We start from the raw sequence: 11,920 nt of genomic DNA on the forward strand, positions 1-11,920 counted from the left end.
ATTCTCCAGGCAAGAATACTGGAGTAGGTAGCCAGCTGTTCCCTTCTCCAGGGATCTTCCTGACCCAGGGATCAAACTCGGGTCTCCTGCATTACAGGGAGACTTTTTTTTTTTTTTCTTAACCATCTGAGCCACCAGGGACGTCAATCATGAGGAAAACATCAGACAAACCCAAATGGAGGGACAAGCCACAAAACAGCTGACCAATCCTCCTCCAAACTGTCAAGGTTATCACAGCCCAGAGGAGCCTAAGGAGACATGATGATGACCAAATGCAAAGGGGCAATCAGGATGGGGTCTTGGACATGCAAAGGGACACTAGGTGAAAACTAGTGACATCTGAATAAACTGTGGAGTTTCATACATAGTCCCATGTCAGACCTGTCACTGTCACCAAAGTACTACAGAAATGAAAGATGTGAAAAATAGGGGACATTGGGTAAAGGTTTATGGACACTGTCTATACTATCTTTGCAACTTTTCTGTAAATCTGAAACTATATTAAAATAGAAAACATGTTTAAATTAGAAAGCTTGCTTAACAAAAAAATAGAACCCTTTAAGGTAGGGATTTTTAACTTCCCCAATTTGATGGTGAGACTACTACCCAAGGGAGTCAAAACTCATTGTCTCCTAACATACTTAACATTCTAGCTGCTTGTCCCACCCTGCTCTGAGGCTCCTGTTAACACCACAGAAACCTTCCCAAGGCTCCTGAGAATTAAATGTGAGAGCAGATCTTGAAGGGGTCATTTCTCTGCTTGAAAAGCTGAGTCACCCAGGTTGCTCTGAAGGGCAGAGAGCAAGCCGACAAGGTCTGAGAGCTCAGGAAAACATCGCCAGATTGATTTAAAGGGATGTTCAGAGACCTCCTCAGAACTCCTGGGAAGTCTTGGATGTCTGAGGAGGTTGAAAAATCATTTCAATTCTGTGAGGCCTGGGCAGCAGGAAATCATCCAGAGTAACCTCTCACACCATCGAAACACCAACTTTTCTGCCTCTCTGCGAAGTCTAAGACCCACAGCTGCTTCCAATCAGGATAAGCAAACCCTCCTTCCGGAGCATCTCACTCCACGGTCCCCATGGCCAGCTCTTCAAAGCATACTCCGTCGCCCCATGCAAACAAGAAAACACACACCCTTTCACCACCTGGGGCCCGTGGTCCCTTCCCTCTTTTCCCTCTTCACCATGTTATTTCTTTTCTGAGTCCTCAGCAGCTCCAGCCTTATCCACTGGGATTTCTTGGAAGGTCCCCTTGCTTCTGGTGTTTGCGTCATTCCAGTGAATTTCTCCCAATGACATTCAGATCTATAAACTTCCAGTGCTGCAAAAACACGCCATGGACCATGCTGGGACTATGGGTTCTGCTTCCTCAGCATCCAGTCTCCCTCTTCTCCCATGACAGCTTGGGAGGTACTTCATCCCCACAGCTGGCTCCTTACCTGCAAGGTCCTTTGGGAGAGGCCTTCCCTCCCTTGTTCAGGCCTGGCTTAATCACAGTCCCAGTGAATATGGGTTTGTGGGAGGGGGATGTGAACCAAGAAGATTTGCCTGGGATTTTGTCACCAGCAATGAGGGTCCTGAGCGCTCTTCAACGCCAAGGAAAGTCCCCTATGATACCCCAGGGAGCTTCTGTCAGCTGCTGAATGATATGACCCTGCTCCTTATGACACCACCCTCCCCCGAAAAAGTCAACCTTTCAACTTACCAACTGCTGTGCGATACATTGTCCTGTGTATTCCACTGTTTTCCTCTAGGCTCTGTTCCAACGCATTATTCCTTCTTGTTTGTTTTTATAAAAATGGGGACATCTGATAAACACTCTTATGCTAAACTCGGTGGCCCTTCCCTACCATATTTATCAATTGACTCATTCTTTTGGACCCTGAAACATGTCTTGAATGGATGTACTCTGGTTTATTGAACTTTTTACTTGCTGGTGGGCATTTATGCTGCATTCTACTAAAACTGCCTTGGTGCTCCTGTCAATGTACTTTTTTAAGACAAAGTCTAGAAGTAGACATGTTAGTTGAAAGGGAAAATGTCAGTGACCACGCCACGGATGGACCTCAAGGGCCCTGCCGTCGCACACCTTGACCCTGCCCCTCTGTGGCCACCACCTGATGGTGCCCTGAGTCTTGCTCTGTGAAATTTGAGGAGAGGGCTCATGGTAAGAACCTTCTGTGTGTCAGGCTCTGAGCATTTAGAATTTTATGTGCATTTAACCCTGTGAAGCCAAAACAATTACTATCCCCATTTACTTTGTAACTCTATGGACAGTAGCCTACCAGGGTCCTCTGTCCATGGGATTCTCCAGGCAAAAATACTGGAGTGGGTTGCCATGCCCTTCTCCAGGAAATCAACCCAGGGATGAACTCACGTCTCTTGCATCTCCTGCCCTGGTCGATGGGTTCTTAACCATTAGTGCTGCCTGGGAAGCCCACATTTACAGATGAGAAAACTGAGGCTCAGGGAAAGTCAGTAAGTTGCCCCAAATCATAGATCTGATATATGCGGGAAAAATGGAATTTGGCTCCAGTCTTGCCTGACTTTGTAGCCTGTGCTCAGCACCCCCACCTCCCCTTCCCAGAGGCTGTTGGTGGATGCATGGATGATGGAAGGGTGGGTGATGGATGGATTACCTCCACAATAACTGATTAGAAATCAGAGAAATTGGTGTGGGGTAGGTGTGAAGTTCTCTTCATCTGGTTTGAATTATTATGAAATCAGGATTATGTTGTTATTTTTCAGACTACATTCTGAAAGACAGTGATTACTTTCTTTTATTCATTTATTTTCTTTTTCTATCCGCATTAGCTACTAAATCCTCCTCAGTATAACCTTCTGGATCTTCCCAGAACTGCACAGGAAGAGGAGGCTTACTGTGTTCTAAGCCGTCGACTTCTAGGGTGGGTCAGACGTCCTCACAGACAGACGGGCCCTTCTGAGGTCATTGCCTTTGGGGCTGTTTTGTCCACAAACTTCTGGCTTCTCAGGGAAAACACATTTCTATATGCGGAGAAAAAGGAACCCTCGTGTACTGTTGATGGGAATGTAAATTGGTGTACCCACTGTAGAGATCATTATGGAGGTTTCTCAAAAAACAAAAACCAGAACTACCATGTGACCCAGCAATCCCACTCCTGGGTAGGTGTCTGAAAAAAAGAAAACCACTAATTTGAAAAGATCCATGCACCCCAATGTTCATAGCAGCATTATTTACAATAACCAAGACATAGAAGCAATCTAAGTGTTCATCAGCATATGAGTAGATAAAGATATATAAATATGTACTGTTAGTCACTCAGTCAAGTCCAGCTTTTAGTGACCCCATGGACTGTAGGCCACCAGGCTCCTCTGTCGTTGGGATTCTCCAGGCAAGAATACTGAAGTGGCTTGCCATTTCCTCCTCCAGGGTATCTTCCCCACCTAGGAATGGAACCCGGGTCTTCAGCATTGTGGGAAAGGGCCATAATGGGCACAACTGGTGTGATATCAGAGACTTGGCAAATGCAGGATGACCAATCTTCCTATTTTGCCCAGAACTGAGGAGGACCCTGGGGTGTTACACTTCCAGTCCTAAAATGGGGGAAGTCCCAGGCAAACCAAGACAAGCTGGTCATTGTGGCAAACATCTCTATCCTGTTAGGGATAAAAGAATGGATGGAGCTCATGAAGGCTCAGACTGGACCACTCCCCAAAGCTGGACCACGTCCCTTGAGTCTCAAAGGCACATTCTAGAAAAGTTTGGTGGAGTTTGGGAATGCAAAAAAAAAAAAAAAAAAGGAAGCTAAATATTAATGACTTTCCTCCCTGCCTAGGTGCTTCTGATTGAATCTAGGGTGCTTATGTCTGATAGGGGGCTTGATGGTAATGAAGTCAAATCACCCTGCTATCCTGCATGGGGCAAAACTCCATTCCAGGCAACCACCAGAGCTAAACCCACTAGCCACCACAGTATATGGCAGGGCCTCAGAAATTGCAAAGCATTATGCAAATATAAGTAAGATATTATTTTCATCCTAGTTTGTGAAGGTCCCTTGTGGTATTGGCAATTCTTATATGACAAAGATCTATGTTCCTTTTGTGCTGAATTAATAATTCACTTATGCTAATAAAACAAAAGAAATCCATTTGCCAGGGTCTCAGAACAACCCCATGTCCTCCCATGAATTCTAATATGCTGGTTTTTCCTTTTTTTTTTTTTTTTTTTCTTTTGAACCAGCAAATGGGAACAGGTGAGTTGCAAACTCTTGGCATATTTTGAGCCAAAAGTGGTCCACAGATTTTTTTTTTTTTTAAACGTGAGACACATGCCTCTGCTTTTGCTTGGCCTCAGAGCATACTGCCAGCTGCAAGTCATTTGAATCAACTACCTACGCTTTTGGTCGAAGCGTGAGAGACCTGTGCTGATGTGACCTTTCACCCCTCTCCCTTACATGTGTATGTTTTGTTTGTTCTCCACAAATGTGCAAGCCGGGTGGGCCCCATCACAACATTAGCATTCCAACTCAGGTGGATATAACTGAACATATCTTATTTTGAGCCTTCCCGTTAGCAGAAATAGGTCTGACTTGGTCTTGGAATCTCGGATGTCCAGAAAAAGGCTGGACCCACAGTAGTTACTTGTAAGCAAATCAGACATGCCTGATGATTTTGAGGGGTCTCTTCTCCATGAAAGCCCAAAGACTTTCTTGTTCAAAGAGTCAACCCTATCACAAAATCCTTGTCTTTTGAATACCAGAAGAAATACCTGGAAGCTTAACAGAAAACCATCTTTCAAACTTGGATGCTAAAGAATTCATATTAATTCAGAAAAACCTTCTCTCGTTGACCTTCATCTTATCTCGACATTTAGTGAACCCCTGAAAGATCATTTAAATACAGACACAATCTGCCTTTTGTCTCTCTGACTTGCAGGGTAGAAAATGGCTGGATGCCCCCAGAGGTATTTCATATTCAAGGCAGATCTGCAGTCTATTCAGGCCAGGGCTACGGCAAAGGCTTTGCAGGAAGGACAACAGCACATGGCTCTAAGAGAGAGCTGACCAGGTGGGGTTCTTACAGATGGGGGCTTTTCACCACCTGCCTGAGCCCACCCCTGATGCTCTATAATTGCCCTATTTTATCGGGTGATGTGGTTCTGCCCAAGTGCATCCAGAGATGGGCTGTAACTGTCTATCCACACAAATCTTTCTCTCTGGTACACCAGGTGTCATCTGAAATTCATATGTACGTAATTGAAAATGACATTTCCTCCCACTAGGCAGGAAAACACCAAGCATTGACCTTAGGGGTGATTAATAACATAGCTCCTCCCACCTCACCCCCTAGCTCCTAGGTTTAGGGTAGAAATCAATTAGACTTCCACCTTGAAGCTCCCTGCTGCTCCAAAGCATATTATTTTATTCAATCTGTCAGTAATTTCCAACAATCTGGTTATAAAATCAAAGTACAACCCATAGGATTTTTTTCCCCTCCATTCATACTCTTAGAAGCTCTTTCTCCCTCAGATGAAATTGTGTTGAAATCTGTGTAGTGAGGCTCCGATCCTTAGTCCTATATGCCCTTTGCACATTCCCAGGTCTGCGGGAATCTCTAGGCAGAGAATCGCTATTTCTCCTGCTCTGTTAATGTTTTGTGGCAGACGTGTTCCGCAGGAGGGGGACTACAGCTTTGCTTCCTGCACCGCTGGTGAAAATTGAGTTGTCACAGCACAGCGAGTCCACAATCATTTCTAATCACCCCAACCCCTGGTGGGAAGCATTTAGCTTTGGGTCAGTTGCACAGACCAAGGCAGGTGTGAGGACAACCAGGGCAACAAGCCCATCTTCGCCACCCAGGTGCTTCATGTGGCCGTGAAGCCACCGGGAGATAAAATGTTAAATGTCCTTCCTTCTCAACAGTTCTCTTAATTAAAGACCAATATGTGCCTTCTGTTCCCTTAGTCCTGAAGGGTTCTCTCCTGACACTTTGAACGTAGCACATTTTGAAGTGCTTTTTCCCGATGCCTTCCTCATCGGATACAGACCATTTTTATAAGCATCAAACAAAAGATGACTCATGTACACTGACCCAGGAACTGGTTTTTTTTAATTGGGTGATCTCTATGGGGGATGGGGGAGGACTCAGCCACTAATGGAAAAGGTTAAGCTTTTCAAACTTTATGTGAAATCAGAATGAAACTGGCTGAACAAAATAAAGCACCTCGGTGGGCGGGGTATTCTGAGTGAGTCCTGGGTGAGACCACACATCGGGTAGAACCACTCCTTCTCAAGCCAAAAACAGGCCTGTTTTTCAAATGCTTCCCCATCTCAATGAAGAGAGAATGAGAGAGAAAGAGGAAGACTCCAAATACAAACCTAAGCCTCTTGAATTTTATCAGATCCCAGTGTGTCTCACTTCTGTCCCTACATAAGTGAGAAGAGATCGTCTCGCTCCATATATCTCACAAGATTCAACACTGGACAGCAGGCATTTGGATTCTTCTGTTATTGCAGGGACTTTTCCCCTTTCATCTTTTCATCCAGATGACTGTAAAAACTGCAAGGCGATTAAAGTCATCTACTCCTTTATCAGAGGGTTTATGGACAGCAGTTCTCAAGCCTTGGGGTCAATGGACCCTTTAAGGATTTTGTTTTAAGGCTTAGATTATTCACATATTAACAGTTGGGGAGAGCAGTTGTGAAAATTAAAGAAGGCAGGGGGAAAGTCAGGTTAAACCAGATGCCTACACAAAACCCTAAGTGGGTCCATATAGAGTTTTGCGCAGTTCTACACATCTCCTTGAGCTGGTTGGAAGATGCTACTTTCATCTTAGGTACCTCCCATTCTCAGGAACAGTATACACCTTGTAGACAGGAGTGTGCGTTTACATTTTAGGTCAATTTTCAGCTTTTCAGTTCCAGAAGAACCTCCTTCTTGGATTCACCAAGCATGGTGTGGATTTCTTGTTCATAGCATTTAGGATAAAATATACTCTAACTCTGCCCATAAAATCCTCCAGGTCCAGCCTTGCCCCCTGCAGTCTCACTTCCTGCTCCCCAGTCCACTCACCTGTCCCCCTCTGTGCCCGGGGCCATACCGTTGTCTTTTCAGTTCCTGTCCCTCAAAGCTCCCTCCACCTGGAACATCCATTTCCCTCTCATTCTAATTCATCTTTCAGCGTTCAGTCTCAAGGTACCCTGATTCTGTGGGTTCCCCCAGTTCTTTTCTCACCTGGTATGGCCCCTTTTAGCATTTGAAAAATGGTAAGTAAATAATGTGTAATATTTTGTTTCACGACATCTTCTCTACCAGGTTGTGCCTGGCAGATGGCAGGCGTTCAATAAATAGTTTGTTGGATGCATGGAAAGAAGGAAGAAGGGGAGGGAGGATGGAAAGGAGGGAGGAAGGGAGGCTGGGGGAGGGAGGGAAGGAGAGGGCGTAGATGCACCTGCAGTGGAACCTCACTGTGGCTGCTGTGAAGTACCACCAGATCTGCTCCAGTGAAGGACTGTTGCCCCGGCCCCTGGAAGCACTATCGGCACTGTTGGTCCCTATGGCGACTGCCTCAGCTGCAGAGAGCTGCCTCCCCAAGATCACACCCCTTCTCCAGAGTGTTCCACAGGTTGGCCAAGGCTGTCATAGTCTGTGTTAGAGTTCAGCTTCTCCGTCTGCCCAACGTGTTTCCTCATTCTCCTTTGCACAGGGCTGGACCTTAAGAGCATTTCCTGGTAGACCTCAGGCACTAAACTCTGTTTCAGAGTCTGCTTACGGGAAAAGCTAACCTGAGACTCATAAGCCTCTCCTAGAAAATGGATGCCCCTTAAGGCTAGGGTGGACCAAGCCCTAAAATTCAGGCTCCTGGTGGCGGTGGACAGGGGGACACTCAATGAAATTCCCAGCTGCATCTCTAAAGCTGACAGTTTAGGCAAAAACCTGAGAAGAAGGGCCTTTCTAGAGCTGTTGGAATCAGCAATGAGGCACTTGAAGTTCTCTACTGAAAGTAATTTTAAAAGTAGAAAAAGTCACAGAAAGTCCTGGTGCCTGGCAACATACTAAGTATTCAGCAAATGTTTGTTGAAACAATGAAAGCTTCTCTTTTTTCCTCCTGTTCTCTCTTTCTCCCCTAAGAATTTAAAACTGGAGAAAGATAATAAGACTAAAACATTCAGCTCTATCAGTAGTTTTCTCTAAGTCACTTGTTTTTAGCATGAAAGTGATAACTATTTGTAATGTGTTTTTCCATTATCTTCTTTGTGCAGGAGGTTTTTAAATTAATTTATTCTCTCCCTGCATCAGGTTGTCTTATAATTGAAGGCGTGAAGTGTTTGTCTTCCAAATGCTTTTGGTGATGTCTTTTTTGCTGTTAACATCTTTGTCTACGCTTGTGAACCCTGGCAAATGGTCCACAGAACAGCAACTCAAGTACATAAATTATGGGGCCACATAGGCACCAATCACATCTATTTGAGTCCAAATGTCTTGAGAGAGTTTTCTTTTTGCAAAACCAGCACAATCACACCTAGATTAACTGGAACATTTGGAGGATGAGTTAGTCTGGATAATATATTTTTCTGACTGATTTCCAGTTAACCAGAACTCCATTGATATTTCCCAACCCTGATGCAGAAAAACTTGATAAAATGTATTGATCCTCTTGACGCTCTTATCGAGGAGAGTGGAGATAATGGACAATTTCAGAGGCAGAATCTGGTCATGTCATGGCAAGCATGTTGGACTTTGAGGCTTTGATATCAGTCATATCCTTGCTTCTGACTCAAGCCAGGACCACATCCTCAGGTTCTCAATTTCCTCTACAAAGAAGAAGATGCAAAACAACCTTTCAGATTTGGTGCATCCCCATCAATCCCAAAGGAAATCAACCCTGAATATTCACTGAAAGGACTGATGCTGAAGATGAAGCTCCAATACTTTGTCCACCTGATTCGAAGAGCTGACTCATTGGAAAAGATCCTGATGCTGCAAAAGATTGAAGGCAGGAGGAGAAGGGGCAGCAGAGGATGAGACGGTTGGATGGTATCACCAACTCATGGTGATGAATCTGAGAAAACTCCAGGAGATAGTGGAGGTCAGAAGAGCCTAGCGTGCTGTAGTCCATGGGACTGCAAAGAGTTGGACACGACTTAGTGACTAAATAAGAACAAAACCATATCTGAAAACTCCTTGGTTCCCAGCAGCAGTATTCATGCTCTTTCATTCCATTTGGTTATAGAGGTCAATGAAGACTGTTTGGGACTCTGGGTTGCATCTACCCTCACAGTAAAAGCTGATCTTTATATCTATATTTGCTGGATGTCTAGTCAATATTTAAACATCTGTTCACATGGACTTAAGTTCCCATGTCTTAGTTCTTTCTCCTCAAAGTGGAATGAAGACTGAAAAAAAATGAAGTTAATTGGACCATAACCCATAGATGGTCTACAGTGTATGGATTCAAAATGCATGTCCTAATGCCTCTTGATGAAAGTGAAAGAGGAGAGTGAAAAAACTGGCTTAAAATTCAACATTCAAAAAACTAAGATCATGGCATCTGATCCCATCACTTCATGGCAAATAGACGGGGAAACAATGACAGACTTTATTTTCTTGGGCTCTAAAATCACTGCAAATGGTGATTGCAGCCATGAAATTAAAAGACTCTTGCTTTGAATTTAAAAGATGCTATGATCAACCCAGACAGCATATTAAAAAGCAGAGACATTACTTTGCCAATAAAGGTCCATCTAGTCAAAGCTATGGTTTTTCCAGTAGTCACATATGGATGTGAGAGCTGGACCATAAAGAAAACTTAGCGCCAAAGAATTGATGCTTTTGAAGTGTGGTATTAGAGAAGATTCTTGAGAGTCCCTTAGGCTGCAAGGAGATCAAACCAGTCAATCCTAAAGGAAATCAGTCCTGAATTTTCATTGGAAGGACTGATGCTGAAGCTGAAGCTCCAATACTTTGGTCACCTGATGCAAAGAGCTGACTCATTGGGAAAGACCCTGATGCTGGGAAAGATTGAAGGCAGGAGGTGAAGGGGATGACAGAGGATGAGTTGGTTGGATGGCATCACCGACTCAATGGACATGCATTTGAGTAAGCTCCAGGAGCTGGTGATGGACAGGGAAACCTGGCATGTTGGAGTCCATGGGGTCACAAAGAGTCAGACAGGACTAAGTGACTGACCTGAACTGAACTGAACACAACTGGGGAAGTTCCAGAGGTAATGTAACAGAAAGCATCAGGACTGGGATATGGAGACTAGACTCTGCTTCTGGTCCTGCCAAGGCAAGTTTTTCTCCCCATTCTAGTCTTGTCATCCAGTCCAAGTATAAGGCTGCTCTGGGATCTCTAACAGACTGTGACCTCACCTTCTTAGACCAGAGTTTCTGAACCTCAGCAGTATTGGCCCTGAGACTGGATACTTCTTGGTGGGGACCATTCTGTGCCTCATAGGATATTGAACAGCATCTCTAGATGACTTTGTCTCTGATAATGAGGCAATAATCAGAAAAGGGGTGGAGCCAAGTCATGCAACTTAGACTCTTTCTTTTTTCCCCTTGATGCCTAGTGAGCCATTTCTGTTCCTTCACTTAGCAGATGTACATTAATACTTGCTATGAACTAGGCATTGTCCCAGTTGCTAAGAACCTCAAGACACCATGCCCTGCCTCCAAGGGCATATCTTTGGGGCTGTTTGTGTGGCTGTCTCATTATGTACTTCATGGACCTCTACCACCCAGCTCTTTATTTTAACAAGAGGGGACTTTCTGAGTAGAGTATGGCTTACGTGTGCACACATGGGCATAGGGTGAGACTCCTTAGAGCAAACATGTCTAATGGGAACTCTAACATATAGAAAAAAAAATAAGCCTAGATACCTGACCTTTTATTTATGATGAAGTCTAGGGACTGTGTCTGAATTTCTGCTGAATTCTAATAAATTCTTGCCAGTTCCATGCAACATACACATAGAAGACAACTCGACTCCCACTAAGGTCAGAGACAGGACTGAGTCCCATCCACAGATGCTGCACATACAAAGCTGCCAATTTCCTATTGGAAACCATTCACACCTGCATTTATCCAGAGACTAGTTCCTCTACTTATGGGTAGAAATCACATGGACTAATGCTTGATCCTCAGAGGTAAAGAGTGTTGAATTTGCCTCTGGCAGAAGCTGAGGGAGATTGAGAACAGACGTCATTCACAGCTGGGGACAAATGTCTTAGATGCTACCAAGCAGTTCCTTCTGCGTTTGCAGCCTAAAGATACGCCACTGGAGACTTGTTCTCAGTAGCTGTTAGCACAGCCGAATCCATTTGCTTCAGATTCAAGAGTAAGGAAGCTGGTCTTTCATCAGAACTGAAGGGACTGCTGGTGGTTCAGCATGAATCCCTAATACACTTTTTCGTGTATCATTCTATACTCATTAACCAACCAACCAATAAAAAAACAAAACATTAAAAACTATATTGACACAACCAGCTATTATATGATTGTTCCTTTGAGACTAATAGATATGAGCGTCCTTTGACTTGGAATGTTAATTGCTCAGCTGTAAAGTTTGACTGAAGACACTTATCTGATAAGCCTACAGTGCGACTTGCCCTCACCAGTTCTGTTGGCTTGAGAGAGAGCTGAGCTTAATAAAAACTGGAATAACTCAAGAAACTAACACAAGTATCTGTTAGATTAGTTCCATGTTTCCCCCCAGAGTGTGTGTGGGGGAGGGGCTATCCTGGGTAGTACAAAGAAGATATTTAACTGGTATGCGATGACCAATCTTAATACTTTTAATTCATATCGGAAAATACACACACCTACCAAATTAAGGCTGAGATTTCACAGATACTATAATTTACAAAAAGAGTAGCTTCTTTAAACAGAGATGATTTAAATAAAAGTATTGAATGAAGAATGTACCCACGTGT

The sequence above is a fragment of the Ovis aries genome, chromosome 13, assembly GCF_016772045.2.
Source record: "Ovis aries strain OAR_USU_Benz2616 breed Rambouillet chromosome 13, ARS-UI_Ramb_v3.0, whole genome shotgun sequence".
Taxonomy (NCBI): domain Eukaryota; kingdom Metazoa; phylum Chordata; class Mammalia; order Artiodactyla; family Bovidae; genus Ovis; species Ovis aries.